The sequence below is a fragment of the Nicotiana tomentosiformis genome, chromosome 11 (genome assembly GCF_000390325.3).
Source record: "Nicotiana tomentosiformis chromosome 11, ASM39032v3, whole genome shotgun sequence".
NCBI lineage: Eukaryota > Viridiplantae > Streptophyta > Magnoliopsida > Solanales > Solanaceae > Nicotiana > Nicotiana tomentosiformis.
This window is the reverse complement of record NC_090822.1, coordinates 89084467-89111048: the sequence shown is the minus strand read 5'-3', so window position 1 is coordinate 89111048 and position 26582 is coordinate 89084467. Positions and strand designations below refer to the sequence as shown.

Genomic DNA, 26582 nt, shown 5'->3' with positions numbered 1-26582 from the left:
GTGCACCAATCTCCAGTATATTATGCTGGAGCTTTTCGTGTTGCAACAAAATAGCGGCTATTTTTTAATGACTTTGCAAACGCTGTCTATTTTTTAATTATTAGTTCGAAAACTGACTAGCCCGTGCTATTTTTACTAATATTACCGAATCTATTGATAACTAAATGGTTATGGCCCGTAATCACGAGCCCAATATTGTCAGTGTTGAAATTAACAGCTTCAAATAATTTATATTCAATTCCGAACAAAATATGCACTCATGCTTGTTGTGTCGCTGCCAAATAATACATTCTTCACATCCACGAACCTTCATATCATCGATGCATTTAGAAACAAATTCAAGTTGTACACAAGTTAGGAAATATTATAAGTAGCACATTTTTTACTACCATGAACTTACTATTACATATACACTTAATATATGTTACCCATATTATCCGCCGGTTAACCCATTTTTTATCCGTTGTGAGCACCTAATTTTTTACTATATTTAAATTTTTATCACCTTCTACTATGTAAATATTTTCAGAAATATATATTTTTTTAGATAGAAATTATTAATAATTTAAAATATCAATTATTAATATTAGTATTATTTTTATCTTTATTTTTAAATAAAATTAATTAAAACCCGAAAATAAATAAGATTTAATTATTATTATTTATTTTATTTAAAAAAAAAACAAATTTCGGATGAGAATTAAAAAATAGGAAAAGTAAAAAATATAAAATTTAAAAGTCAAAGTCAAAGTAGGTAGAAATTGTTTAATAAAAAAAGTAAAATCAAGTGAAAAATTTAAAAAATAAAAGTACAAGAATGTGAAAATTTAAAAAATGAAAAGTAAAATAAAGTTGGAATTAAAAAATAAAAGTAAGGGTATCTGATTTTTTTTTTTTAAAAGTAAAAGTAAGTGGAAATTAAAAAAAAGAAAAGTAAAATAAGTGAGAAATAAAAAAGAAAAGTAAAAAAGTGGGATTTTAAATATATTAAAAGTAAAAAAAGTGAGAAATTAAAAAATAAAAGTAAAGGAAAGTGGGGAATTATTTTTTAAATAAAATAAGAAAAATGGTAAGTGGAAATTCTTTTTAATTAAAAATTAAACAAAAGTAATAATAAAACAAAAACTGAAAATTCCGAAACTATTTTCTATAAATAGAAGAGAAATGTGATGAAAAAAAGAGAGAGAAAAAAAGGAAAAAATAGGGAGGAAGGAATTGAGAAAAATTTACTTTCTTGTTCTAGGATAAGGAAATTTCTACTCGTGTCATTCTTTCTTCGGCTTTATTTCAAAAAATTCAGCAGCTTCACCACCCCAAAACCACCAGCCCTTGACCACTTTTGAGCTATCATTAACCCCCCCCCCCCAAAACAAAAGCTCCAAAAATAGCCACTAAATCGTCAGTTTGGCAAGGTCGATTGAGGTTGCAAGTTAAGATTTGCCGCTCGAGTTTTTCGTGGTCCGAAGGATCTAGTTGAGAGCTATCCGATCATTGAGTGGTTGTAATTTAAATCCACAATCATCAATACAAAGGTTCACTTCTCTTTCTATTTGTTTTTTCTCATTAATGTTTTGGGTCACTCGGTTTTAATTTAACTTTGAGTATGATATGATCGAGTTCGCATCTGAGTGTGCTAAGATTAATTTGTTCTCATGTTGAGTATTTGTTAAGATTAATTTATTGTCCTTTTTAGTAGTTCATATGGTTAATTTTATTGATGAATATGTATTAATTCGTTACTTTTCTTGTTTATTCAATGAAGTAATGGCTTTCCATTTTAGCATGCTTTAGTTTTATTTTGATCTCCTATCTTAGTTACTAAATTGGTCCTGCATGTATCTATCTATTCCTGCCATAAATTTATTCTAGTTTCAAATATTGGTTAACAGTAAAATTATAAGAGATTATGTTGGGCCATGATTGATGTAAGACTTTAATTGGACTTCCCTAGCGTATTTATGGGCCAATTGTTGCACATGACCAAAAACAAATAAATATTCACAAGCTAGCCAACTTTTTTCATAATTAATTTACTTCATTTCCTCCATAACAATATACATACCTCATGACCTTACAATAATATCAAAATTAGTAATTGAATAATATTTGAACATTGTGGCTTGATTTAGGCGCGATTAATAATAAATCATCATGACTATGGGTACGGTTCCTGTGGCATAGTCATGATACGTAAACCCCAATTCAAGTGTGCGTTTCACGCGACTTGACCATAGCTTCAAATAATAATAAAAATAAATATGTTGTAAATCGCGGGTGCGTTTCACGTGGCGCGGTTTGCAATGTGTACCAAAACGACAAGTGTGCGACATCGCGACTTGTTCAAATAAATTTCATAAATATTAAAAGGCGGTAAAAGACAAAAATGCACAATAGGTTTAAAACATGTAATACATAAGATAATTACGCCAAGTATTAATTATTAAGCGACCATGCTAAAATCATGAAACTCGGGAGTGCCTCACACCTTCTCCTAGGTTAACAGAATTGCTTACCCGGTCTTCTGTGTTCACCGACCAAAAATAAGAGTCAAATTTCCTCGATTTGGGATACTAAAATAAACTGGTGACTTGGGACACCATAAATTATTTCAAGTGGCGACTCTGAATTAAATAAATAATCTCATTTCGATTAATGTCACTTTAATTCGAAAAACTCCCCTATCCCCTATCCCCTAGGGAAAAAAGGAGGTGTGACAGCTCTGGCAAATCTGCTGGGGAATAAGAACCCAGAATCTCTGGTTCAGGATTTAGAATTCGAGCTTAGAATAGCTGTTATACTTGGCTTTTATTTTTTATCTGATTTTTACTTGTTTGAGCCTAATGTGCTACATGCCGCTTTTTACCGCTTTGATATTGCTTGAACTATATATAAACTGTTACGAAACCCTTTTCTCTCTGAGTCTTCTAAATCTTTTGGGAAGCGATCGCTTCGCGTGGCTTCTTTTCTGTTAGAGTCATATACTAATTTTAGAACGAGGTTCAGACAAGTTGCAAAGTCGGTGAAACTTCTGTATTCCCGGTACGCTGCTCCCCCTCGGCTCGAGTTGTCTGCTCGGGTAAGCCAGGTCTAGAACAACACATCTAGGATCTAAACCTAGAATAACATAGCCTCATGTCGGATCCCTAGTAGGAACGTTTATTTGCATCACGTGCATTTAACTTTGGGGACTCAACATAGGGGTTGGGTCCGTCTACGACAGGTGTACCCAATATATTGGACCATCTTGATGCATTTTACGTGCTATTTGTGCATATGTTTGTTTCGATTTGCATGTTGACCGGTTTCTAGAATAGGGAAAGAAAATAATTTTTTTTTAAAAAAAAAACAAGAGTGAAAGATAGGTATTTGAAAATTTCTGAAACTCTCCCAAAAGTTTGAAAACAAAAGAGAGAAAATAAGCCAATATTTTCAAAAGACATGCTTCTTCCCCTGTTCCGTCAAAACTGATCGAACTACGCGAGTCTAATTCTCACCGGGTGTGAGATACATAGGCAAACCTCATCGGTTCCGGTCCCAATTTTCAAAAAACAAAATTCAAAAATATTTTTCCCTTTCCTTAATTCCATCTTTAGAATTCTTTACTTAGAAGATTCAAAAAAAAAAAACTAAATCTAAAAATATTTTCATTCTTTTACGAAGTCTTTCATTCGAAAAAAACAAAAAAAGAAAAAAATAATTCAAATCAAAATCCAAAATATTTTCTTCCTTCTTTATAAAAAATCAAAATTCCATTAAATAAAAACTCAAAACAAATAACAATATTTAAAAGTTTTTATAAAATAAAATGAGTCATCTATTCCCGATTTGATCGAACTACGCGGGTCTGATTCTCACCGGATGTGATATACGTAGGCAAACCTCATCGGTTCCGACCCCAATTTTCAAAAATTCAAAAATATTTTCCTTTAATTCCTTCTTTATAAATTTTTCTTTGACACATAAAATCCAAATTGTTTCCTTCTTTTATAGAAGTTTTTCTTTTGGAAATTTTTAAAAATAAATTCAAAATCCAAAAATATTTTTCTTTAATTCATTCTTTAGAAGTTTTTCCTTAGAAAATCCCAAATAAAAAAATTTTAAAACCAAAAAAAAAAAATTCTTTATAGAAGTCTTTCATTTGAAAAAAGAAACAAATCAATTCAAAATCCAAAAATATTTTTTACCTTTTGTTTTAAGAAGTCTTTCTCCCAAAATATTTTTTAAAAAATCCAAAATAATATTTTCTTTCTTTTCAAAAATTCTCAAAAAAACAAGAAAAGAAATCGAAATAAAAAAAAATCTTTCTTCTTTATAAGTCTTTCGATAATAAAAAAAGAAAGGAAAAAAAAAATTCAAAATCCAGAAAAAAAAGAGTTAGTTTATTTACTTTATTCCTAATCTACCTAAACTACGCGAGATCTGATTCATGCGGCTTCATGATACGTAGGTAATCCCCATCGGATTCGATCATAGCCATAAACAAATTGAGTGAAAAAATAAACCGAAAAAAAATTAAGTGAAAAAGAAAGAAAAGAGTGACAAAATAATATCAGAGAAAAAAAAGAGAAAAAAAAAATCAAGATATTAAAAAAAAAAAAAAAAGTCCCGAGATGGAATCAGTTCACCCATGTTGGTGAATCATTCTCGAGCGTATTCTAAAAGCTAGTCATGCTAGATCGACTGCAGTCGTTAGCCCCGAACAGGCCAAACCCCGAGTCCCCCTTGCACCGAGTTGATGTTAGATGTAAATATCACTCCGGAGCAGTGGGACATGATACTCAAGATTGTTGGACTCTCAAAATAGCAGTGAAAGAAAATGACCCTAATATGATGAACAAGCATCTGCCTACTCACACCAATGTGCCATTAGTTGGAATGATTTGTGAAGATGAAGAATTTGATCCGGCACGGAAGGCCATTGCATCAATTGCCGAGACAGAAAAAAGCTAAAATACGGTCGCCAAGCCTGAAAGTTCCCCATCTCGGTAGCTAGCCTTGCTATCCTTTCTGCGTCCGAATTATCTCAGGGTGTGATCCGAATGTTTTACTTTATTGTCTTACTTTTCGATGTAAACACTTCTAACTTCAAAATTCAAACAAAAAAAGCAAAAAAAAAAAAAAGAATAAAAAAGTCACATGAAATTAATATTTTCATTGTCTAGGAATGTCTATTTTTTTTAATCTTGTCACTTTCCTTATTCTCTTTTCAGTTTTGATTCATGTAGATTTTAATAACATGACATGTTTACGGACTTCATGACTAGATCCTAAAACTCTGTCAGACTTCGAAATAATGAATCAAGAAACAGAATGCAATGAAAATGAGGTTAAGAAAATAAAACAAAAAATCATAACAGTATGAGAATAAGCCTATGCCAAGCCCGATTGAAACCTGCAGAAGTTGAAATTCCCTCTCTCCGGGTCATTGTCGAAGTCGAGATTGAGGATAATGATTGGGTCACGAACTGATTGGAACAATTGACACTAATTAATAAAAAATGACTGGCCATAATTTTCCACAGGCAGTTGTACAAACAATGAATAGCCCGTGTCTACAATAAGAAAGTGTGACCTAAGAAATTTGAAAAAGGATAACTAATTCTAAGACGTATCCTCCCACCTCATAAAGAAGCTAAAGAAAAATTGGCTCCAAATTGAAAAGGTCCATACATTGTAACGAGAGTACTACAAAAGGGAGTATTATACCTGGGAAGAATCGAAGGAAATGACCCCGAGACAACTACCATGCACACGCGGTCAAAAGGTATTATGTTTGACCCTTTTATGCAACATTAATGCTCTTTGATTGGAATGACGAAGGCTTTCATTCTTGATACCCAAACACTATAAACCCTTTGCAAGCCCTTTGAGCCGGTTACCTTTTCTTTGATTACCCTCTTTGGAACCTGAAAACGTTATTGCAAAAAAAAAAAAGAGACAAAGAAAATGAAATGAAAAATGAAAAAAAAGGAAAGGAAAAATAAAGAGAAGAAACCAAAACAGAAAAGAAAACCAAAACAAAAGAGAATCAAAAATAAAGTTCTCATCCTTGAACTACGTTTGACTTGATTCCGAAAGGATACGTAGGCAGCCTCTCTCTGGGTTTCAGTTACACCAAAACAAAAATCCAAATTCTCCCAAAAGTGAAACTGGGGCAGATGTTATAATGGTTTAGCGATGGTTTTGTCTGAAAGGTTCCAAAGTTGTAATTCAATCCAAATCCTTTTTACCCAAATCCTTTTCAAGTCCTTCCGATCAATCGGCAAAGAGATTCAAAATGAGAGGATACAGTTACTCGGATCTGATACAACAAAATGAGAGAAATAAAATGAGAGAGTGTTATTGGTGAAAACCTCACGGGCACCATAAGGCGATGGTAAGCAGAAAAATTCGAAAATGAGAGAGTCTTGTTACTAAAAACTCTTAAAGAGCACTATAAGGCGATGGTGAGAAGAGAAATGAGAGAAGCCAGTTGGTGAAAACCCGCAAAGGGCGCCACTGATCGAAAAGAAGATCCTCACAGTCACTGGCATCGACACAGTCCTGGGCAAAGTTTCTCAGTCTCAAGGCAAGAGTTGTGATGAATTTCTGAGAGTTGGACGGTTTACACAGATCACACATCTAGTCCAAGAGGCATGTTATGTTCATTGAACTCCGTATACACTCTAGATAAGTCCTTCTTTCTTTTCCCCGAAAGGGATACCTCTCGTCTCAATTCATTTGTCAATTCCATTGTTTGCTTTTCTTTGAATCCTTTCGGCCTAACTCTATTTCGAAACTAAGACAAAGAAAGGATGGCAAGACTGATTTACAGGGTTCTCACTTGATACAAGCCAATATGCAAAAAAGGCACCCAGCCTCAGCAAGGGCATCAAGTCAACTCCGACTGGCCATGGTGGCCGATGCTTCAATATCAAAAACTGTTGAAAGAGGAAATTCAAAGTCAAATGCCCACAAAGGCAAAATAAAGTTGGAAAGGTTAAGTCCCACGTGATTGACCATCATGACAAAGTCTGGAAAAGCCAGAGGATCTCCAAGGAAACAAGTGCAATCCAAAAGCAACCTTGCAAAAAGCAGGTGCAACCAAAAAGAAATTGCGCAAAGGCTAGAAATAGTTTTGCAGCAACCACTCCAAAAGGGAAGTCTCCTCCAAACAATTATTTCCCGCATTTACTCATTCTCTGAAATAAAATAAAAATGATGAAAAGAAAGAAAAAAGAAGAAAAAGTTCAAAATCATGCTAGTATATGGTCTCCAATCCCTAGCTGCATTATTCCAACATAGGGTCTCCACTCCCTAGTTGATTTTATTTTATATATAGGGTCTCCACTCCCTACTCTCTTTTCCAACATAGGGTCTCCACTCCCTAGTTTATGTTTTTCCAACATAGGGTCTCCACTCCCTAGTTGATAATTTTTAGACATAGGGTCTCCACTCCCTAGTCGCTTTTCCAACATAGGGTCTCCACTCCCTAGTTGATTTTATTTTTAAACATAGGGTCTCCACTCCCAAGTCGTCTTTTCCAACATAAGGTCTCCACTCCCTAGTTGATTTTATTTTAGACATAGGGTCTCCACTCCCTTGTCGCTTTTCCAACATAGGGTATCCACTCCCTAGTTGATTGATATTTTAGACATAGGGTCTCCACTCCCTAGTCTCTTTTCCAACATAGGGTCTCCACTCCCTAGTTGATGATATTTTAGACATAGGATCTCCACTCCCTAGTCTCTTTTCAAACATAGGGTCTCCACTCCGTAGTTGATAATTTTCCAACATAGGGTCCCCACTCCCTAGTTGATGATTATTTTAGACATAGGGTCTCCACTCCCTAGTCGTTTTTCCAACATAGGGTCCCCACTCCCTAGTTGATGTTTTTAGACACAAGGTCTCCATTCCCTAGTCTGCTTTTCTAATATAGGGTCTCCACTCCATAGTTGATGTTTTTAGACATAGGGTCTCCACTGCCTAGTCTGCTTTTCCAACATAGGGTCTCCACTCCCTAGTTAATGTTTTTACACATAGGGTCTTCACTCCCTAGTTGCTTTTCCAACATAGGGTCTCCACTCCATAGTTGAAGTTATTTTGGACATAGGGTATCCCCTCCCTAGTCACTTTTCCAACATAGGATTTCCACTCCCTAGTTGATGATTTTCCAACATAGGGTCTCCACTCCCTATTCGCTTTTCCAACATAGGGTCTCCACTCCCTAGTTGATAATTTTAGACATAGGGTCTACACTCCCTAGTCGATTTTCCAACATAGGGTCTCCACTCCCTAGTTGATTTTATTTTTAGACATAGGATCTCCACTCCCTAGTCGCCTTTTCCAACATAGGATCTCCACTCCCTAGTTGATTTTATTTTAGACATAGGGTCTCCACTCCCTAGTCGTTTTCCAACATAGGGTCTCCACTCCCTAGTTGATTTTATTTTAGACATAGGGTCTCCACTCCCTAGTCTCTTTTCCAACATAGGGTCTCCACTCCCTAGTTGTTATTTTTAGACATAGGGTCTCCACCCCATAGTTGATGATTTTCCAACATAGGTTCTCCACTCCCTAGTTGATGTTTTTAGATATAGGGTCTCCACTCCCTAGTTGATGATTTTCCACCATAGGGTCTCCACTCCCTAGTTTCTTTTCCAACATAGGGTCTCCACTCCCTAGTTGATGTTTTTAGACATAGGGTCTCCATTTCCTAGTCTGCTTTTCCAACATAGGTTCTCCACTGCCTAGTTAATATTTTTAGATATAGGGTCTCTACTCCCTCGTTGATGATTTTTAGACATAGGGTCTCCACTCCCTAGTCGCTTTTCCAACATAGGGTCTCCACTCCCTAGTTGATTTTAATTTTAGACATAGGGTCTCCACTCCCTAATGGCCTTTTCCAACATAGGGTCTCCACTCCCTAGTTGATTTTATTTTAGACATAGGGTCTCCACTCTTTAGTCGCTTTTCCAACATAGGGTATCCACTCCCCAGTTGATTGATATTTTAAACATAGGGTCTCCACTCCCTAGTCTCTTTTCCAGCATAAGATATCTACTCCCTGGTTTCTTTTCCAACATAGGGTCTCCACTCCCTAGTTGATTTTATTTTTAGACATAGGGTCTTCACTCCCTAGTTGCCTTTTCCAACATAGGGTCTCCACTCCCTAGTTGATTTTATTTTAGACATAGGGTTTCCACTCCCTAGTTGTTTTTTCAATATAGGGTATCCACTCCCTAGTTGATTGATATTTTAGTCATAGGGTATTCACTCCTTAGTTGATTGATACTTTAATCATAGGGTATCCACTCCCTAGTCTCTTTTCCAACATAGGGTCTCCACTCCCTAGTTGATAATTTTCCAACATAGGGTATCCACTCCCTAGTTGATGATATTTTAGACATAGGGTCTCCACTCCCTAGTCTCTTTTCAAACATAGGCTCTCCACTCCCTAGTTGATGATTTTCCATCATAGGGTCCCCACTCCCTAGTTGATGATTTTTAGACATAGGGTCTCCACTCCCTAGTTTATTTTCTAACATAGGGTCTCCACTCCCTAGTCGCTTTTGCAATATAGGGTTTCCACTCCCTAGTTGATGTTATTGTAGACATAGGGTCTCCACTCCCTAGGCGTCTTTTCCAACATAGGTCTCCACTCCCTAGTTGAATTTATTTTCGACATAGGATCTCCGCTACCTAGTCGCTTTTTCCAACATAGGGTCTCTACTCCCTAGTTGATCTGATCTTAAATGCAGGGTACACAATTCCTCGATATCTTTGCCAATATAGGGTATCCCATTCCCTAGCCATATTTTCCCAACATAAGGTACACCAATCCTTAGTTGAGACATCCTTTTGACAATAAAAGAACACAATTCAAAACAAAAATGACATTTTCAGGGTACACCACTCCCGACCTTTTATTTCTTTCAATAAAGAAGTAGTTTAGAATTTTTCTTACAATAACTCACGAAATTTTCCTAGTGCAAACTGGGGCAGAAAAATTTTGTTCGATTGTTTGTTTTGGTGTGTGAGTAGGTTTTACCTCGAGGCACAGGGTTCGAGATGACCAAAAGAAGAAGTCTCAATTCAGAATAAAAAAAAAGTGAATCCAAAATGCAAAAGCAATTGAAAAGATGTGGAATGCTAAAACATGACTGAAGCCAAGAGCATTGGAGTCCCGTTTTGATTAGAAGAAGCTATAGAACAATGAACTAGAACCTACAACTAGCGAGCATCAAGGTTTCGATCAGAGTCTGAATGAAGAACCAATCAAGACTTAAGATCAAGTTTCTGAAGACTCATAGATAGGAATTTTGTAACTCATAATTAATAGGCTTGTTTAGTTTCATTTTTATTTTGATATAATAGCAGGACCGCAGACCGTAGCCTCGACGGAACCTCACTTGATTTCTCAACTCATCATTCCACCATTCTCCTTGAACTACACGCGACCTGATTCCCCAACAACCCGGGATATGTAGGCTGTCTAAAATCAGGACTCGGTTGCACGCTATCCTTTATTTCTTTTCCTTTTGAATAATTGTTTGGTCAAATATTAGTCATGTGGCTCACCTAGTCTTTGCCTGAAAACTTTTCATGTTTTCAAGCAAAGAGGGGCAGCTATGAGCACCTAATTTTTTACTATATTTGAATTTTTATCACCTTCTACTATATAAATAATTTAGTAATAATTAATATTTATATATATATATATATATATATATATATATATATAGAGAGAGAGAGACATTATTAATAATTTAAAAGATTAATTATTACTATTAGTATTATTTTTATTATTATTTTTATCTTTATTTTTAAATAAAATGAATTAAAACCCGAAAATAAATAAAAATTAATTTTTTTTTTAAAAAAAAAACAAATTTCGGATGGAAATTAAAAAAAATAGGAAAAGTAGAAATATAAAATTTAAAAGTCAAAGTAAAAGTAGGTAGAAATTGTTTAATAAAAAAAGTAAAAGAAAGTGGAAAATTAAAAAAATAAAAATAAAAGAATGTGGAAATTTAAAAAATGAAAAGTAAAATAAAGTTGGAATTAAAAAATAAAAGTAAGGGTTTCTGATTTTGTTTTTTAAAAAAAAAGTAAAAGTAAGTGGAAAATAAAAAAAGAAAAGTAAAATAAGTGGGAAATAAAAAAAAAATAAAAAAGTGGGATTTTAAATATATTAAAAGTAAAAAAAGTGAGAAATTAAAAAATAAAAGTAAAGAAAAGTGGGGAATTAATTTTTTTTTAAAATAAGAAAAATGGGAAGTGGAAATGCTTTTTAATTAAAAATTAAACAAAAATAATAATAATAAAAAACTGAAAATTCCGAAACTGTTTTATATAAATAGAAGAGAAATGTGATGAAAAAAAGAGAGGGAGAAAAAGGAAAAAATAGGGAGGAATGAATTGAGAAAAAAATATTTTCTTCTTCTAGGATAAGGGAATTTCTACTCGTGTCATTCTTTGTTCGGCTTTATTTCGAAACATTCAGCAGCTTCACCACCCCAAAACCACCTGCCCTTGACCACTTTTGAGCCATCATTAACCCCCATCCCCCCACCCCAAAAACAAAGCTCTCCAAAAATAGCCACTAAATCGTTAGTTTTGCAAGGTCGATTGAGGTTGCAAGTTGAGATTTGCCGCTCGAGTTTTTCGTGGTCCGAAGGGTCCAGTTGGGAGCTAACCGATCATTGAGTGGTTGTAATTTAAATCCACAATCATCAATACAAAGGTTCACTTCTCTTTCTATTTTTTTTTCCTCATTAATGTTTTGGGTCACTCAGTTTTAATTTAACTTTGAGTATGATATGATCGAGTTCGCATCTGAGTGTGCTAAGATTAATTTGTTCTCATGTTGAGTATTTGTTAAGATTAATTTATTGTCCTTTTTAGTAGTTCATATGGTTAATTTTATTGATAAATATGTATTAATTCGTTACTTTTCTTGCTTATTCAATAAAGTAATGGCTTTCCATTTTAGCATGCTTTAGTTTCATTTTGATCTCCTATCTTAGTTACTAAATTGGTCCTGCCTGTATCTATCTATTCCTGCCATAAATTTAGTCTAATTTGAAATATTGATTAGCAATAAAATTATAAGAGATTAGGTTGGGCCATGATTGGTGTAAGACTTTAATTGGACTTCCCTAGCGTATTTATGGGCTAATTGTTGCACATGACCAAAAACAAATAAATATTCACAAGCTAGCCAACGTTTTTCATAATTAATTTACTTCATTTCCTCCTTAACAATATACATACCTCATGACCTTACAATAATGTCAAAATTAGTAATTGAATAATATTCGAATAACGTAGTTTGATTTAGGCGCGATTAATAATAAATCATCATGACTATGGGTACGGTTTATGTGGCATAGTCACGATACGTAAACTCCAATTCAAGTGTGTGTTTCACGTGACTTGACCATAACTTCAAATAATAATAAAAATAAACATGTTGTAAATTGCGGGTGCGTTTCACGTGGCACACTTTGCAATGTGTACCAAAACGATAAGTGTACGACATCGCAACTTGTTCAAATGAATTTCATAAATATTAAAAGGCGGTAAAAGACAAAAATGCACAATAGGTTTAAAACATGTAATAAATCAGATAATTACGCCAAGTATTAATTGTTAAGCGGCCGTGCTAAAACCACGAAACTCGGGAGTGCCTCACACCTTCTCCCAGGTTAACAGAATTCCTTACCCGGTCTTCTGTGTTCGCGGACCAAAAATAAGAGTCAAATTTCATCGATTTGGAATTCTAAAATAAACCGGTGACTTGGGACACCATAAATTATTCCAATTGACGACTCTGCATTAAATAAATATTCTCAGTTTGATTAATGTCACTTTAATTGAAAAAACTCTCCTATCCCCTCGGGAAAAAGGAGGTGTGACATATATATATATATATATATATATATATATATATATATATATATACTATTTACATATTTCGAAAATTTGATGCTTGATGCATTGCAGATATTTTGGTTAGTCGTCCTTTTTGCATCTTTCGCACCTGTAGAATTGTGAAGTGATGAGAATTGTCAGGTGTCAATGTCCATATAATATACGTGTGTAAAAATTTATAGGAAGGAAAGAAAGAACAAGAAAAGAATAGGACAATATTGCTGCTCCTGTTCTTTAAATTTCCTTAGACATGTCAGATCTAAATTCTTGAACACAAAAGTATACAATATGGAAGGTGTCACGACCCAAAATCCACTAAAAGTCGTGATGGCGCCTAATACCGCCGTCAGACAAGCCAACAATGATTCATCAATTTATTTACTCATTTAAGTGTTTGAAATTATAATTTTTCCTAATTAAATCGTATGTAATAGAGATTTCACAATTACAATAACGAACAACCTGCAAACTCCCCAAAACCCGGTGTCACAAGTGCATGCGCATTTTTCTAAGGAGTGCAATAATAGTACAATATCCGTCCCGAATGTAATAAGACAGAATAAGATAAATAGTACAATGGAGACTCGGTGGACTGCGATGCGTAGCCTGGAATGCAGCTCACATGAAATCTCCTCAACAGGTGCGCCTACGTGCCAAGGTGATCATCAATGAACCTGTTAGATCATGCACATTTAGTGCAGAAGTGCAGCATGAGTTCGTAAATTAACGCGTACCCAGTAAATATCTAGCCTAACCTCGGAGAAGTAGTGACGAGGGGTCAACATAGACACTTACTAGAGGTCCAAGCAAATAATATAATAATTCATAACAGGAATGAAGTGCACATCAATAGTGAAGTAAATCTGTAAATCTCAAAAGTTTCCAATTATTTTCTTTAAAGTATGAATTTCTCAATCTTGTATTCTATCTTAATATCTCTGAAAGTTATCAAGTGTCATCATCAAATAAACCCGGAGTACCATATAAAATGTCGGGCATCAGTAGAGAAGTTAACTCGTGAAAATTTGGGCTACAAGCAATATAAAGCACGATTCTACCGAGGGACGATCGGCCCAATCCGGAATAATGTGTACACTGCCAAGGGTCGAGCGGCACGAACCATAGATGCACCTATATACTGTCGAGGCGTTCGGCCCGCTCCACAAGAAAAGGAAGAAAGTTATTGAATTACGAGATATGTGTTTGCAACACCGTACGTGGGTACAAAACTGGATATAATTTCTACTGTTTCTCAAATAACTCGCCCACAACTCAAAGGGTTAAGGCATGGCCTAGAATTCACATAATTATTTCTAAATCAATTTTATTTATAACTTCGATTAATTAATGTCAGCAATATGAGCTCAAATATTACAGGATAAGATCCTAAGTCTACCCGGACTTAAACATGCTATAGCTACATACGGACTCTAGTCACCTCGTGCGTACGTAGCACCCACAACTAGTTGAACATAACAATAAATATCACCTAGGGATAGTTTCCCCCTCACATGGTTATGCAGAAGACTTACCTCTCTCCAAAATTTCAAAACTGGCTCCAACGCCACTCCATTACCTCAAACCGATGTTCGTCGATCCAAAACTATTCAACAAAGGTACAAACCCATCAAAATATATTGTAATACCTATAATTAATCATTTTAAACAACTCCCAACTCCGCTCGAAAGATCGATAAAATCAACCCTCGGGCCCACTGATGTAGCCCAAACTCACACCACAAATGTAGGTAGTGAGGCGGTCAAAGCAATAATAAAATCCAACACAAGTCGGGGTCGAATTCTCAGGGAGTTAGAATTGGGATTAGCTATATATTTAGTATAATTGTATAATATGCCTTAGATTACACTTTTACATTCTTGTTTGTTGTTTCTACTTCTACTTTAAACTATTGATTGAAATTATAAAACTAAGAGACAATATTTTTGAATTTGGTTATTTTTCCAAATGATAAAAGATCTAGGGTCGTGACTTCCACCTAGGTAGTTACCTAATAGGTTGAAAACTCTAGGACAAGCTTGATTGGTCGGGGTTGTAATATAGCAATCAAACGCAATTACCCACTCTATACCTCTCGGTAGTTTGAGTGGTTTTGCCCAATTTGGATTTCTCAAGTCCAAATGGGTATTGCACAAAACAAGTGATAAATGCTCAAGTCGGGTCTTATTATCTCTAGATTCAACCCTTTAATTGGGGCTATCAATTTATTGAGTTCACCCCAATTTCTTGTTAGCCAAGTTTTCCTAGACTTAGTCTCTCTTTCTCAAATAGATACTAAGTCAATTAGGCATGAATCAATATTTGCAACCATTAATTCTTGAAGTCAAGCAAGAACTAGGCTAAATATCACCTACCCAATTACAAACATGTCCTAAATCAAACATCCATTAAGTACCCGCTCTAGAGTTTGGCCACAACCCTAGCTAGAAATTTAGCTACTCATGACAAATAAAGAAATACAAGAAGAAATTAAGATAGAATACATAATAATTGATTAGGAAAATAAAATATAATATTTAGAAGCTAATCTAGTAAAATATTACTCAAAACAATAAAGAAAACGGCTCAGGTGCTCTCCCAAAATAAAACTTACACTAAAAATGACCAAAAGTTCTATTTATACTAAGCTGAAAATAAATGACAAAAATATCCATGCGGAGGTTGTGCAGCTGCATAATTTTGTGTGCGGTCCGCACAACGAGACTTGTCTTGACAGGTTCCAGTTCTGCAGCCGCACAATTCTGGATTGCGGCCACACTCCTTCAACTACTGTGGACCGCACATTTGTGAGTGCGGTCACACTCTTGCTTCTGCGACCGCACAATTATAGTGTGGTCCGCAATCCTTGATCTTAGGCTCTGGTTGTGTGAGACTTCTGCGGACCGCATAAAAATGAGTGCGGCCGCGCTCTTGATTATGCTGCTGGACAAAAATGGTGTGGTTCGCATTTCTTCTTGAAATTCCATCTCTCTGATCTTTGTCTTCTACGGCCATACAAGAATTGTGCGGTCCACACTTTACATGTCATTTCTTGTCAGAGATTTTCTTCATTATCTGCGGCTGCACTCAATATTGTGCGGTCCGCACAGTGCCCTTTTAGCCTTGTGTTTGTCCTTCTCCAATATTACTCATTCTTGAGTTGATTTTTATTTTCTTAGCTCATATTCTAAATCGTTAGATTTCGGGAATACCTTTAAGCAATTTTGAGCTAAAACGCAAGTAAAAGAGTGCAAATAAGCAGTCAAAATCCCTACTTATCAACTCCCCCAAACTTAAGTTTTTGCTTGTCCTCAAGCAATTAAGGCAATTCCCACCTTCACTAGAAAAAAGGCTATTTCAGCTGGCATAAGGTGAATCAATCACACATCAATTGGGACCAACAATTACCCACAACATGAATGAATAATCAACAATGCAATGATTTGACCTTTTGAGTACCATAGTTCTAATGTGACACTAGAGCATCAAGAGTTGACTTTATTCATCAAGGAAGCTTGCTCTTTCATGTAGGTCATTGTGGATCCCAAACTCCTCCTCATTTACTCTCCATTAGCAAATCTCACTAAGCGCTGAAATGTTCCCAGGTGATCTAATACTCAACTCGAACATACGCCCAAGTCCGAAATCAACATACAGACCTATTGGAACTTTCAAATCTCGATTCCGATGTTGTTTACTCAAAAGTCCAATCTTAGCCAATTCTCCCCACTTAAAGCTTTCAAAACTAGAATTTTCCTTCCAACTCAACTCTGAACTTCCCGAAATTAAATTCCGGCCACATGTACAAGTCAATATACCTGAAGTGAAGCTACTCAAGGCCTCAAACCGCTGAACGATGCGCTAGAGCACAAAATGACCGGACGGGTTGTTACATTCTTCCCCACTTAAACATACGTTCGTCCTCGAACATGCTAAGAACTATTCTGGAGTTGTCCAAAATCACTGTTTAACACCTCGTGCACCTACCCGTGCCACCACATTCCGGTTGAACACACTAGCTCGAGACATGTATAAACTGACACCATGCACCACATAAGTCGGATGCCCATAATAACATCATCCGTCTACATTAGCTGAAATTTCACGAATCTGATGCCCACAATACATCTCATGATGCATATAAATCCTTCTCCAACTCTTGAAATACTGCCACGATGAAAGAGACGTGTATAAACTCATAACCACCTGCCAAATCAATAATTCATGGAGCCTCTCCTCCTAACAAGAACCATGATCTCACTCTGAACTGAATAACAATATCTTCTCTTTAACGTACATTATATAAATTTGATTGTACTAATTTCAGGACCAAAAATCCCGTCTCACCCACTACAAGCTGCTCAGGCAATAAACCGTCTCAAACACTGCCAAAAATCTTAGATGATGCCCACAACGCGCCAACAAGATACGACTCGAATGCTATACATAATGAAAAATGATCTCTGGGGAAAGACTACCCAGCATGCGTAACGAATAAAACGGCCAAATAGATGTCGTGAACCCATCTAAGGGGTGAAAAACAAGACACACTAAATAAGTGTAAGGAGCTATGCTCAACATCTCGTTGTCGCAACGTACAACCCGATCCGACATAACACTGTTGCGGTGTGCAACCCGATCCAAACAATATATGCCCGTGGCAGCGTGCCACCCGATTCGCACTTGACAATCAAGAAGAAAATATATGTATCAATCTGTAACGCTTATACTTACGAAATTCCCGAATATTGACCACAAGCACGCCAAGTGCATAATACCAAATCCTGAAAAGACGGATAGCGTTGTACGTTACGAAACCCAAGCTTGATTAAGGTGCAATGATGACCTGCATCTCGAGAGCCATCCTGCTCACCTAACACCATAAGCTACACTGGACCTCAACACGTGTGCGAATAATAAAGCCTCCTCACAGCCCACATGGCACAATGGAGGTTTACATGGAATAGCTGACGACAGGAATAACATCCAATGCCCGACGACTCCTCCAAAGCTATGCTATGACGAACAAACACATCTGACTTGACGTAGAGTACACACTCAAATTAGACCCATCAACGGACCTCAAACCGATTTTAATCCTACTGTACTGGGCTAATAACCTTTCAAGGATCCACAATAACCTTTTTTCATGACTCACAAAAACAACCGCCAAATTCAACACAAACTCACACCGTCCACAACCTAAGGAATAGAACGCCTCTCAGGCATAAAACTCTCGCATTTGCGATAGTACCAAAAATCTTCATACTCACTTTCAATCTTTAAAAATCAAGTGACCAACATGTCGCACCTATATAATTCTCCCCGTGAGGTATGCTCCCATGACCTTCCGCACAGGTAGCAAAGTTCGCACATCCATACCACCAATTGTACTAATTATGTAGGGGAACCACAATACGTAAATCAATACACAATGCCTCTTCCACATAACACCATTCTCAGGCGACACTAAGATAACGCAGCTCACTCTAACCATCTGAATTCTTCCCTGTTCATCCGAGCTTGTGACATTCTTATCAACACCGACCCGCAGCCCCGAATCCTCAACTTCCAATTTCCATGCCGCTCACTGTACCTATCACGCCGATACATGATAATACACGTATTCACCATAACCCTTGAACTACTAGTAGAGTAACCACTTCATTGGCTAGAAACTTTTCACTTAGCTCATTTAAGAAGAACTACTGCAACCCGCACTGAATTCCCAAACTGCAAAAAACACAACCTCAAACCGTGATCTAAACCGTCATAACTCTTCCGAAATCCATTTACACAACAAATCCATTTAAATCAAATACCTCCCAAATCAATCAGGTCATGATGGTTGTCAAGCCCGCACGCACAACCACAGACCATGTATATAACTTCATACAACGAAGGAACTGATCCTTGCCAAAATCATGCTGATTCAGCCATTACTAACCTACCTAACTTCTTTCAATTTACCCTTGACCTATCTTAGAAATATAATAGCTCCACTCATAACATAACGAACTCAATTCGCACTCACCCCGAGTGACCCGAATTGCGAGACCACATCGTCTCAATAATCATGAACCATCTCATACCCTCTTTATGCGCTCAATAGCATCTCCGACGGGTACACCCATTCTGCAAGCCCTTCTACGAATTCGAAGATATTTCTTACTTCCCTCCAATACTACACCGCATACCCGATGATAACATAGAACATTCCCAGTCTCGTTCGCAATCCACTGTGAAGGTTAGATCCTTAACCACACAACAGACCCGAAATCCTTAGGTACTCCATTTTAATTCTTGAATCCACTAGAACCATTATTGAGAGTCACCCACTCTGACCTAATCCTGAATCTAACCAACTTCAACTCTCTACTAGCACATGAACACACTCTCAAAGAAGCAACCAGCTGAATTCTTTTCCTTGTACATTACATCCACAAAAAGCATAAACTTGGAGTCTTCCCAAATCCTGCACCTCAATCGATAAGGCGGAATATAACACACATTTATCAATTTCGCTGATCGAATTACCCCTGATGTTTCCTTTTTTTCTTAGTCACAAATAATCCACCAATGTACAGATAACTAGGAGCTGCACAAGCCAACAACCGCGTGACCCAATCGTAGACGGTGGGGCTTCCCCACTTAGCTTTAAGCTACCATCACATAACATAAAGCCCACAACGATTCCCCCTTCTCATTTACCATGATCCCGCACTATTACCCGCCAAATTCCTTGTAGCTTCTTATTAAACTTTTCATGAACATCCCGAATTATCAGCCATAATCGTATACTCGACCTTCCGCTTTGTAGTACGTAGAACTCTTCGGAGAACTTCATCAAATCACACAATCGTTGACCTACCCACAAGGGATAGCCCGCTTGTGGTATTCCCTGCCGACATCTCCCAACGACACTGCATTGGGTGCAACTACCACGCATTTAGTAACCCTCATGATCCCATGCTCTTCCACCAGCTATATAAGCCTGTTCATTCCCTATTGACATTAACTGAGAGTTCAACAATATCATCCGAACTCAAGTCATGTTGTATATGAATGATAATCAATTCTTCACACCCCTCTTCATTTCAAGCAAACTCCTTCCTGCCATATTCAATCTTTCTCCATACAATGACCATTATTCCAAATAAAATACGTAGACCAAATTACCTTTTATCACGATTCCAAACCACTCAGCACTTTCTCAAGGTACGTGGCTATCCTACCACAACATCCATATGCTAATCTGCCACTCTTACTTCGGTTAAACCATCCTCTTTAAACAACTTATCAACCTCTGCTTCTCATACTTGACCTGCTAGTACTCAACCACCACGAAATCCTTCCCGCCATTTCTTCCCTCACACTTGCTGCCAAATGTTGCATCAAATCAAAAATCCATCTCTGTAGCACCTGAACCAATAGGTTGCTACCGACTCTAATCCTCTTCGAAGATCATCTTTCTCGATCCATCAACATTAGAAATACAATTCGATTCTAAATAGCTGCACACAACTATCTTTGGCAACCGCCCCTTAGGTACCATTCCACAACACCCCAAAGGCAAAAATCCAAGAAGACCGTAACACCGGCAAACCGTAATGCGTTCAAACAAGGACAACGACACCATATCACAATGAAAATTCCACCACGCTCAAAAATATCAAGTCTCTTTAATTCATCAACCAAACCCGAACATTCATATTCCAATTGCCTTTCCTTTACTGAAATTAAATACCGAATCTCTAAATCATGCTCTGAGAGATCCTCTTTTCGTGCCATTTACTGACTCAACACGTAAACGAGCACCCCACAATTGCATCAATACCGTGAGATAATGACGCATGAACGTCGTAGCAATTTGTGCATAGCCTCAAAATCACCGGAAATACAACCACTGATAAGACTTCCTGTACCACATCTGCAGTACCAATACAAATCCTCGATGCCCAATTGATAACAGTGTTCTGCGTCGCGTAATATTGAGTAGGAAAGAAATAAAGGCACAAACCTCAATGGAATTAAATCGCTTGATGAGGAATCAAGAAGGGAAGTGCTTCTAGCAGCCTCGTAGCCTCTCGAAGATAAGTACATACATCTCTGTACCAATCCGCAAGACTCTACTAGACTTGCTCATGACCCGTGAGACCTAAGTGAACCTAATGCTCTAATACCAAGCTGCCACGACCCAAAATCCGATAAAGGTCGTGATGGCACCTAACACCGTCATCAGGCAAGCCAATAGTGGTTCATCAATTTATTTACTCATTTAAGTGTTTGAAATCATATTTTTCCCTAATTAAATCACATGTAATAGAGATTTGACAATTATAATAACAAACAACCCGTAGAACTCCCCAAAACCCGATGTCACAAGTGCATGCGCATTTTTCTAAGGAGTGCAATAATAGTACAACATCTGTCACGAATGTAATAAGACAAAATAAGATAAATAGTACAATGGAGACTCGGTGGACTGCGATGTGTAGCCTGGAATGCAGCTCACATGAAATCTCCTCAACAGGTGCGCCTACGCGTGAAGGTGATCATCAATGGACCTGTTAGATCCTGCACATTTAGTGCAGAAGTGCAACATGAGTACGTAAATTAACGCGTACCCAATAAGTATCTAGACTAACCCCGAAGAACTAGTGACGAGGGGTCTACATCGATACTTACTAGAGGTCCAAACAAATAATATAATAATTCATAACACGAATGAAGTACACATCAATAGTGAAGTAAATCTGTAAATCTCAAAAGTTTCCAATTATTTTCACTAAAGTGTGAATTTCTCAATCTTGTATTCTATCTTAATATCTCTGAAAGTTGTCAACTGTTATCATCAAATAAACTCGGAGTACCATATAAAATGTCGGGCATCAGTAGAGAAGTTAACTCGTGAAAATTTGGGCTACAAGCAATATAAAGCACGATTCTACCGAGGGACGATCGGCCCAATCCGGAATAATGTGTACACTGCCAAGGGTCGAGCGGCACGAACCATAGATGCACCTATATACTGTCGAGGCGTTCGGCCCGCTCCACAAGAAAAGGAAGAAAGTTATTGAATTACGAGATATGTGTTTGCAACACCGTACGTGGGTACAAAACTGGATATAATTTCTACTGTTTCTCAAATAACTCGCCCACAACTCAAAGTGTTAAGGCATGGCGTAGTATTAACATTATATGATAAGATCCTAGGTCTACCCGGACGTAAATATACTATAGCTACGTATGGACTCTCGTCACCTCGTGCGTACGTAGCACCCACAACTAGTTGCACATAACAATAAATATCACCGAGGAGTAGTTTCCCCCTCACAAGGTTAGACAGGAGACTTACCTCGCTCCGAAGTTCCAAAATCGGCTCCAACACCACTCCATTACCTCAAACTGATGCCCGTCTATCCAAAACTATTCAACAAAGATGCAAATCCATCAAAATATGTTCTAATACCTATAATTAATCATTTTAAATGGCTCCCAATTCCGCTCGAAAGGTCGATAAAATCAACCCTCTGGCCCACGTGCCCAGATTCCAAATATTCTTGAAGATAAACCTTACTCACAATACCACAAACTCAAATATATAATCTATTCTTAATTCCATGTCCAAAAATCCCACAATTTCTACTAATTTCCATGCCCATTAATCCACATAAAACTTATGTATTTAACTTGTAATAGGTGGGAATCACTAACCTTATGTTACTTGATGAAAATATCCCCTTGAAGCTCTCCAAAATCGCCCCAACCAAGTGAAAAATGGGTGAAAAATGGCCAAATCCCGTTTTTATAAAAACCTTATTGCCCAGCGCCCCTTCGCATCTGCGGAAAATGAGCCGCTTCTGCGGCTCCCTTCAGGCCCGTCAATCTCCGCATCTGCGGCTCCTCATGCGCATGTGCGGTCCTGCTTCTGCGGAACTCTACCGCATCTACGGTCCTAGCCATCCCCAGCCATTCCGCTTCTGTGATCGACCAACCGCAGGTGCGACTCCGCTTCTGCGGTCTACCTGCTCACTTCTGCGACCCCAGCCCTAATCATGCCTGACCACTTCTGCGACCCTCTTTGCCGCTTCTGCGGCCAAAACCTCGCAGGTGCGGTTACACCAGATATGGTGCCACTAGCATTTTCATAAGGCCAAATTCAATCTGTTAACCATCCAAAATCCACCCGAGGCCCCAGGGACCTCGACCAAATATACCAACTAGTCCTAAAATATCATACGAAGTTAGTCGAGTCTTTAAATCACATAGAACAATGCTAAAACCACGAATCGCACCCCAATTCAAGCTTAATGAACTTTAAAGCTTCAAATTTCTACATTCGACGCCGAAACCTAACAAATCAAGTCCGATTGACCCTAAATTTGCACACAAGTCATAAATGACATAACGAAACTATTCCAAGGCTCGAAATCCCTATCGGACATTGGTATCATTAAAATCCAATTCAATTCAAACCTAAGAATTTCTTAAACTTTTAAAATACCAATCTTCCATACTAGGCGCTGAAACGCTCCCGGGTGATCCGATACTCAATACGAACATACGCCCAAGTCCGAAATTATCATACGAACCTATTGGAACCTTCAAATCCCGATTTCGAGGTCGTTTACTCAAAAGTCCAATCTTAGCCAATTCACGCAACTTAAAGCTTCCGAAACTAAAATTTTCCTTCCAAATCAACTCCGAACTTCCCGAAATTAAATTCCGGCCACACGTACAAGTCAATATTCCTAAAGTGAAGCTACTCAAGGCCTCAAACCGCTTAACGATGCGCTAGAGCTCAAAACAACCAGTCGGGTCGTTACACAAGAAAAAAGAGACTTTTTCATTTTGGATCACCATGACAACCTAATACTATATTTGAAACTTATAAACACAACTGCCGCATAGATAGATGCCAAAAAATTGCTTTTCTTGAAAGAAGATGGAATACTGAAGCTACTTGCAATTGAGTTCTCGATAGGATGAGCAGTCCAAAACTATTAGCAAAGTATGCTGCTGGCTTCTAGGCTTTAACTTCAAATATAAATGTATATATACTTCCTCAAGTAACGTTGGTTAGCACAAATGCCATATATCTTTTATTACCAACAGAACTTCAATATATTGATTGGACAGATATGTATGCAAGTTTAATTCTATAACCATAATTTTCAAGAATTTCAAGAAAAATCATACTCATCTATAACCATAATTTCAAGAATTTCAAGAAAAATCATACTCACAATGAAAAAAGAAAAGGGCTACCACTTCAGCTAATATGTATAGTTTAACAAAGGCATCACCCAATACAAAACCTTAATAAAAATTTATCTGGAGCATTTGATGTACATTATGTGTGTACTCTTTCCTCTTTTCTTTTTCTTATTAAAGGCCAGATAAAAAGGACAATTTTAAATTACCAACTTCTTTCTCCAAATAGTTTCTTCCTCCTAATTGTACCATTCAAATTATTTCACAAATAAATTTTTCCATGGTTTACGGTGGATAAACAATATTTTTAGTTAATTTCAACTTATGCTTCAAGTGGTGCACCATGACCATCAACTCAATTGACCAATAACTCATTCACATGTGCAGATAATATGTTTGCTCACACCTAAAAAAGGATCTAGCTGATTAAGTTAATGCATCAACTCAACTGACACATAACTCATTCACATGCGTAGATAATATGTTTGCTCACAACTTAAAAAGGATCTAGCTGATTATGTTAAAGTATCAATTCATTTGACACATAAATCATTGGCATTTGCAGATAACGTGTTTGTTTATAGTATAAAGATTATAGAGCATAAACAAAGCAGTCAATTACAGAGAAAAAGAATGATAGTTTGGCATACCTTTTGTAACGATCCGGCCGGTCGTTTTGAGAGAATTAGCCTCGAACCCCTAAGTATTTCTTCCTCAATTTTATCTTTGGGTTTTATGACTTGCCGGGAGGATTTGTCTTTGGTTTCAGAGTGAAATGGAACACATAATCCCTAAAATAGAAGTTTAAGTCATAGGAATTGACCGTAGTTTGAACTTTATGAAGAAAACTCCGGAATAAAGTTTTGGTGGTTCCTATAGCTCCGTAAGGTGATTTTGGTCTTAGGAGCATGTTCAGATGTTGAATTGGAGGTCTGTAGGTCATTATAGCGTTAATTGGCGTAAGTTGGAAATAGGATGATTTTTGAGAAGTTTGACCGGGAGTGGACTTTTTGATATCCGGGTCGAATTCCTATTTCGAAAGTTGGAGTAGGTCCATAATGTAAATTATGACTTGTGTGCAAAATTTGAGGTCAATCAGACTTCATTTGATAGGTTTCGGCGTCGGATGTAGAAGTTTGAAGCTTTAAAGTTTATTAGGCTTGAATCGATGCGCAATTCATACTTTTAGCATTGTTTGATGTGATTTAAAGGCTCGACTAAGTTTGTATGATATTTTGAAACTTGTTGGTATGTTTGGTTGAGGTCTCGGGGGCCTCGGGTGGATTCTGGATGGTTAACGGATCAAAAATTGGACTTTGAGCATGGCTAAAGCTTTCCTGTGTCTGGTGTAATCGCACCTGAGCATTTTGGGTCACTGGTGAAGCACCGTAGAAATGGCCTTCGATATGCAGAAGCGAGCGCACAGAAGCAGTCATGGCCCCGCAGAAGCGAGCTCACAGAAGCGAGAAGATGGGTGCAGATGCAGAAGGTGCGCAGGTGCGATGGTGAGTTCCGCACCTACGGGTGTGCAGATGCGAGGGAGAAGACCGCAGAAGCGGAGGCCCAACTCCAGTGGTTAACCGCAGAAGCGGTGAATTTTTCGTAAAAGCGGGATGCAAATGCGGTCAAGTGATCCGCAGAAGCGAAGTCCTCAGCAGACTCTATTAATTCAAGGGTTCGGAATTTTTTGTCATTTTGGACATTTTGACCTCGGGTTTTGGCAATTTTTGAGAGCATTTTTGAGAGATTTCTTGAGGTAAGTCCCTTGTGCTTATTTTTAATCAATAATCTTGTTTCTCCATTGATTTTTTCACCTAGTTAGTGTGTATTTAAGGTGGAATTTGGGAGTTGAGGCTAGAGATTTGGAGAGTTTGATTTGAGAATTTGAGTAGCGACTTGGTGTCAGATTGTGGTAATTTTAGTATGGGTGAACTCGATATCGAATGGGTGTTCGTATTTTGTGACTTTTACCCTATTCCGAGATGTGGGTTTGGGTCGACTTTTTGGGACGATTTTTGATTATTTGCTAACGTTCGTAGATTTATTATTTAAATCAGTTTTTCGTAGTTGTATTCATGTTATGTAATTGCTTTTGGCAAGATTTGGGTCATTCGGAGTTGGAAAATCGGGGTAAAGGCATCCTTATCGATTGATTGAGCGAGATTTGAGGTAAGTTACTTGTCTAACCTTGTGTGGGGGAAATCCCCTTAGGATTTGGTACTGTTGTAACAATTTGTGATATGTGAGCGCCATGTACGCGAGGTGATGAGTGCGTACACAGGCTGATTATGGAAAATTCGGTTCTTGCTGATTTGTCATCTTTTGAATTCCTTAACTGAGTTGTCTTCTTTTAAAATTCCTTAACTGAGTTGCCTTAGCATATGTAGTGATCATGTTTAGCCTAGTATCACATGTCTATGTGACTTAACTCTTACTTGCAATTTGTGCAACA

General features: G+C 37.3%; 1 long non-coding RNA gene across 2 annotated transcripts in view; it reads right to left on the bottom strand.

The window, feature by feature from the left end:
- Nucleotides 1–224: 224 nt before the first annotated feature.
- Nucleotides 225–26582, bottom strand: part of LOC138900783 (uncharacterized) — a 38695-nt gene continuing 12337 nt past the window's right edge. Inside the window, exons 2-3 of one of the 2 annotated variants that reach the window (XR_011412051.1) lie at nt 12954–13024; nt 225–413 (exon numbers count right to left, since the gene is read on the bottom strand). This is a non-coding gene — a long non-coding RNA (uncharacterized lncRNA). Of the gene's footprint in view, nt 414–12953; nt 13025–26582 lie in introns of those variants that run through there. The other variant, XR_011412053.1, reaches the window with a different exon arrangement.